This window comes from Apis cerana, linkage group LG1 (assembly GCF_029169275.1).
Source record: "Apis cerana isolate GH-2021 linkage group LG1, AcerK_1.0, whole genome shotgun sequence".
In the NCBI taxonomy this organism is placed as follows: Eukaryota; Metazoa; Arthropoda; class Insecta; order Hymenoptera; family Apidae; genus Apis; species Apis cerana.
Window position 1 is genome coordinate 4,224,661 of NC_083852.1, and position 6,433 is coordinate 4,231,093.

Genomic DNA, 6,433 nt, shown 5'->3' on the forward strand with positions numbered 1-6,433 from the left:
GGTTGAGTGTAGGATATTTTAGCGATTTATTTTAAGATGACTCATATGATATATAAATTTATAAAATATTACGAAATTTATAAAATATTACCATAACTTGATAACAAAGAAATTATTGATCGTTTATAACTTGTGATTCGTAAAAATGTTCTAATAATATTAATTCAATTGTGCAAGATACAAGTTTAGATTTTTTTATGTTATTTTTTGATCTTTGTTTTTAATTATACGAATTGTTAAATCAGCTTATGGTTTGAGACCGTAAATTAATACGATTTTATCTTATTATGTGGCGAACACGTGTATCGTCTCTTATCCACCTTGCACGTTCCGAACGTCGCTTAGAATATTTCGGGGTAGGTTGTATCTCATCCATTGCACGTGCCTGGCTAGATATAGAACGATAATTTACGTATACGTATACTCACGTTTATAAGGAAGAGTATAATAGCATCATTTCCTTAATTAACATCTTTGTGTATGCTGTACGTGTTCTGGACAAAAAAAAGAATAATAAAAAGAAAATAAAAACAAAGAATAATTTTGATATTGAATTATTCTGAAATTAAAAAATCATACAATAAAAATAATCTAATATTTATATTTTTTTTACTTATTCTACAATATATTTACTTAATATTACATAGCATTAGATTTTTATTATTAATTTAATGTTACAAAGTTAAGTATATTCTCTAAAGAACAGAATATTATTAATTTTATTAATAAAATTGAATAATTTAATATTTTGTTAATCATTTTTTATAAAAAGTAAAAAAAATTATTAAATTGAAATTTGATCGGAAAGGATCTTGAATATGTAGTATCGTAGACATCCCACCGAATATATGTACACAGGATATAACGCGTAGATCACGCACGAAAGGAGTGAGAAACTGTACACACGTAACCACATACGAACATAACCCAATTAGACTTCGAAAGGATACACCCTAAGGCATTTCAGTGTATCGAAATTAATTCGCGCGTAATTCTTCGAAGCATGTATTGAGACGCTGTTACTATATAGTAGAATTTTTTTTCAACGTATTCAGATAGATTTCGAAATACATTTTCTAGATTTTTATATTTCTTTTTGTTATCGATAAAAGTAGTCGTAATAATAAAAACGAAAGGATCGCTTTCACGCTAGAATGTAATGAAAATAAATAAACGTTAAAATCCAGAGCGTACGTTCCTCTGCTTCATGAAGCGGAATGTACCTATTAAACGATGCAGCCACGCGCCAAAATAAAAGATCATGGGGGAGACTAAATAGTTTCCTATAGCCGCAGGCAGTGCACGATTTGTGCATCGAACTGTCATAGGGACATAGGGATATTAAACGTTCTCACGTTTTTCACATGGCCAACTCGAAATGTCACTTTTGATATGCGTGGTGTTCAATGAACTCAATGAACTCAACAATTGATAAAAACATGTTAGATTTTTTAATTTTTTATTATTTATATGTAAATAATTATAAAATAGAATTCGTTTTTAGTACAATTTAATTATTCGATTTAACACGGCAGATTATGTAATTACAAATTATAATATTAGCTTCTATAAAGAATTATTTAAAATATAACAGATTTGATAATTTCATTATTAATCATTTCTTTAATTAAATTCAATAATTTTAATTTTAGATAATATAACTTTCAATCGTTATTTTCTTAAAATTAATTTAACAAACATTGAAAATCTCTCATTAAGTAATAATTATATGTACATATATAATAATAATTATATATATCTATTACTATTCTATATCTTTCTCATATTCTATTTTCGAATTCCATTAAATCATATAAAACATGACACTTGATCAATAATATCAAACATGGAGCAATTAAAAATTTTATATCGAGAGAAGAAACGAAATCGAATCATCGACCGAAGAAACGAGATCCGTCGATATCAAAAAGAATATTTTATCGCAATCGATCGATACCGCGAGCGTTATACTGCAAGCGCGTAAATGGCCGCAAGCCTTTATTTAATAAGTTGTTATAAATTAAAAGGCTACTGCATATTAAACCACTCTCGGCATATTTATAATGATTCTTAAGAGACTATGCCGAGCGTATGGATATGTAAATCAACCTTTGCCGCTGTTTCGATTCCGCTACATTTCGATCCTTGTTCGCCTCGCTATAGCAGCAAAGAATTCTTCGTGATTTCTTCTCTTTACACTCTTTTACTTCTTTGCGTTACCGCGCGTCCATCTTGACTACCGGATATTGTGTAAGTGAATATATATAGTGTTCGTGTATTTTCGTGTAAGTTCGTGTCCACGTCGTATCGGGTGAAACCAGAGGTCCGGTCTCCATACACGTGCAACATGTTTATGAATTTATCTTCGACGATGAAACGACAAACGGTTTTAATTGCCGCCCCGGGCTACGTAGAGATCGCCGCAAGTCTTATAGGATCTTCCGTTTCTTCTTTGCCTCGTTATCTCGTGGTGAAGCCGCACCGATAAGTGTTTCGACTTTATCCATCGTGTAGGTTATACTTGAACGTGTTTTTAATGTGAACGGATATTTTATATAGAAGTGTTATTATTATATATTGGATTAACGGGAATAAAATTAACGAATGATCGATGAAAACACACTTTGTCGAATTATAGTATTGTCTCATTAATTATCGTTGAGTTATATCCAACACTTTTTTTGAGGTTCTTTCGAAAAAAAGTAATATCTGCAATATGTTCATTTTATGATAGATGTTTTGGTTAATGATTTAAGCAATTGGTAAATTATATTATTATTAATTTACATGCATAACAGAAGTATTTGAATATCTTTTTCATGAATTTTTTGTATATATATGTATATATATTGGAATATCTTATAATTAAAGATTAATTGATTAAAGATTAATCTTATAATTATCTTATAATTTTAATCAGATTTCTATTTATTCATAATCGTGACAATTAAGAAAAATAAATATTTTTTTTCCACTTTGTGAGAATGGATCTTATGAAAAAATTTTCAAGTAAACACGATCGAAATCATGTACTATGATTATCATTACCGATCGTAAAATGTTAAAGAATAGATTGCAAAGTATGCCATTTGCTTCATCCAACTTGATTTCACGAAGTATAAACATATATGCGTTTACATATATTCGAGGTCGGTATTATTAGTGTGTATTTCACTTGAAACGTTTACGAGCAAAAACTTTTAGCGATGCTATTATAAATACCGCTAATTTTTACTGCTATAAGAATCGTTTGCATAGGTGATTACAAAACCATGAAGTGATTTGTGTGAGATACTCAGAAAATTTTTTCGAAGATTAATTATTTAAAAGTGAAATTTTCACTGAATAACTTATTTTAGATCAATGTTTTCCAATCTTTTTGATTTGTGAATTCTTTTTTTAGAATATCCAAATATTTTATAATTTTCTTATATTTTTAATTGGATAAATTACAGGTAATATTTCATTTTTAAAAATGTATGAATAAAGATTTAATAGAAATTAAAAAAAAGATATAAAAGATGTTTTATTTTTAGGTTATGTTGCATATTTATATTTAGAAGCATTTTTTCAACGGTAATTTGTCATTAATTTTTTTGTCGTAATATGTCATAATTTTGTATCAAGAATGAAATTATTTTCGAGTAATTGTATAATCAAATCTTTCAGGATAGAGATGTAAGATTCGTAAAAAGACGCAAAAGAGAAGTAATCATAGAGATTCTGATTCGAAGTCTCAAGGGTACTCGAAGACGAAAATGGCAAAGAAATCGCAAACGGCAATCACGAACTAAGTACTAACCTAATCAACCAATCTTCGTTTTGTTCCTCTGTTTCACTGCTTCTCGATTCTTTTACTCAAAGAAGCGAAATGATTCGCTACCCTCGAATTATCCTTTTTGTTACAATTCTTCTTATCAAATGAAGTTTAATAGTTTCAACTATAGGTAAGATCTTTTTCATATTTTAAATTTGCAAATATTTAAAATTTATATAAATAATACTAAAATAATAATATTAAAATTATTTAAGATAATTTATATTAAATCTATATTACACAATTTAAATGATTTCTAATTATTTTTTTTATCCGCATTGTTATTTTGATTTATATAATTCATGATTATGATAAATGTATTTTTTTTTTCAATTTTAATTAATATTGCCAATTCAATATTGTTATCTAAATCGCGTAATTAACAAACTAATTCATCTCACAATTTCTTTTGTTCACACTTCTGTTAAAAAGATATACCGGAATTTTGTTCGGGGCTATCGTTAAACATCCGATCGTGGTTCATCTTATTTGCTTCTCATGCAATCGTCCATCTTTCAAATCTTCTTTCGCAATCTTCTCTTTTCGCCAGTTTTCTTCTCTTCTTTACGTGGGCCTTCATACATTGAGACCCACAGACATCTCTTTCTCTCTTTTCCTCTATTCCTTTCTTCTCCATTGGCCTCTTTCTCGTAGTCACGAATATCGTTCCTTCATAGTTCATATATCAAACGCTTAGGAAAGGCGGCGACACATAAATACCTCGTACACGGGTATATAAAAGCCACCACCTCGAGAGGATATATCCCACCAGGTAAAATATATTAACCCAACCTGGGCCGCGTGGGTTTCACTATTTTCGGGGACACTGCCTCTCTTCCCGTTTCACCGTCTCTGTTCGACCAATAGTTGAATTTGATTATATTTTCTTTTTCTAGATCGGTCCACTCTTTCCCGATTGGAATGACTTATGGGTATGCGGCGTGCTTTTGGTCTTCGCGAGTCTATCGCGGGATTATAGTGAGCCATGCAACTATAATAATCATCCTCATGGCGATTTTATTTCTCTTCGATAATATTGGAATTTTGATTATGGAGTGTTGGTATTTTTAATTTTTTTATTATTATTTTTTATTCGTTAAATCGATATCTAATCCAATTTCCATTATTTAATTAGGATTTTTGCGGACTTTTAAATAAAAAATATATCAAAATGGATCAAAAATGGATAAAATAACTCTAGTACAATTGGATTATAATCTCCAAAACTTGTTCACAGAAAAATACAAAACAAATTTACCATTGCTCTTCTCTATTCTCTGCGCTCAACATTCCAATTAATGTAAATCGTAGTAATAACGATACTCCACTGGGATCGCTTCGTGGAAATTTCCTTGCATTCCGAAAATTGCTGGGTCCCCAAGTGAGCGAAAATTGGATCGTTTGTATCATTTGCGACTGTAACGTCGACAAATGCCATCCCAGGCTATTATAAACACGATAGAATGAGGTTTGGCAGAGAGTAGGCCAATGATCGGATTATCCTGGAAACTTCTTGGGCAGAGAAACACCCGTCAACTTAGTATGTGCTGAGAAGCGTGTACCATGCGCTCGTATCGACATAAGGCATTGTTAGGATTCCCAGGGGACAAACCGAGATCAAACGCTGTTAGCACAAACTATGCCCTCGATTCTCACTTAAGTTCATTTTACTACCAACCTCGTGTTGCTAATGTACTAATGCCTTTTACTTGAATTTGTTTTTATTCTTTAATTCTAGTTATTCTTATTTATTAAATGATAATTCTGATCTTATTTATTAGTAATCATTCCTATTTTATCGACATTTATTTATTTTTAATAAAAAGATATAAAAGAAGATATTTTAATAAAAGATATTTGCTGAATACAATAATTGTATGACTTAATATAAAATTCTATTTCTATTGATATTTAATTAACATTAGCATATATTTAAAAAAATTAAAAATTTTGTTTCAGACATAAGTAATTCAAGTTGCCTTATAATAATTATAATAATAATTATAAATATATTAGATATTGGATTAATCATCATTATTATATCAACTTTTTTATTTATTTTGGAAATTAATCTTCAAGAATAGATTCTCCAAAAATTTCTTATGAATATATTAACATCCTATATACACATGTATCTGGTGCACACGAGGTTTGGTATATCGTATCCGAAAAAAAGCATTCGTGAAGCGGTGGCCCGACAATGGCGGCCAGTAATAAATTATAAATCGAAAAAAGGAGGAACAACAGCAACAAGAAGCGGCAACCGCGGCGAGTTACGGTTTCGCGTTAAATATGAAATATTGCTATCCATGCTCGAAAGTGCGCATGTATACAAGGTAGAATGTATATATGTATACATATAAAAGTAGTACAGTATTAAGTAGCTGTTTAACATATTTTAATTGCCAAACTAAAATTTGAAATACCACTATATGCTAGTTATAACTTTTCTAATATCTATTATAAATCTTTGTAAATCATTTGTCTATAAAAGTGGAAATTTGAAATAAAAGATTATTATTATTTATTTCTTATCTCTGTTTTATGTTTTTTGTTATTTCAAGGAAAAACGAAGCCAACAAAAAAAGTTTAATTAAATTGTAATAATTTGCAGGT

General features: G+C 29.5%; 1 long non-coding RNA gene across 1 annotated transcript; it reads left to right on the top strand.

Annotated features, from left to right (window-relative positions):
• Positions 1-2,332: 2,332 nt before the first annotated feature.
• Positions 2,333-6,351, top strand: LOC133666438 (uncharacterized). The gene is made up of 6 exons (XR_009830603.1): positions 2,333-2,510; positions 3,404-3,455; positions 3,537-3,576; positions 3,670-3,947; positions 4,714-4,874; positions 4,953-6,351. It is a non-coding gene; the product is annotated as an uncharacterized LOC133666438 (long non-coding RNA).
• Positions 6,352-6,433: the final 82 nt, after the last annotated feature.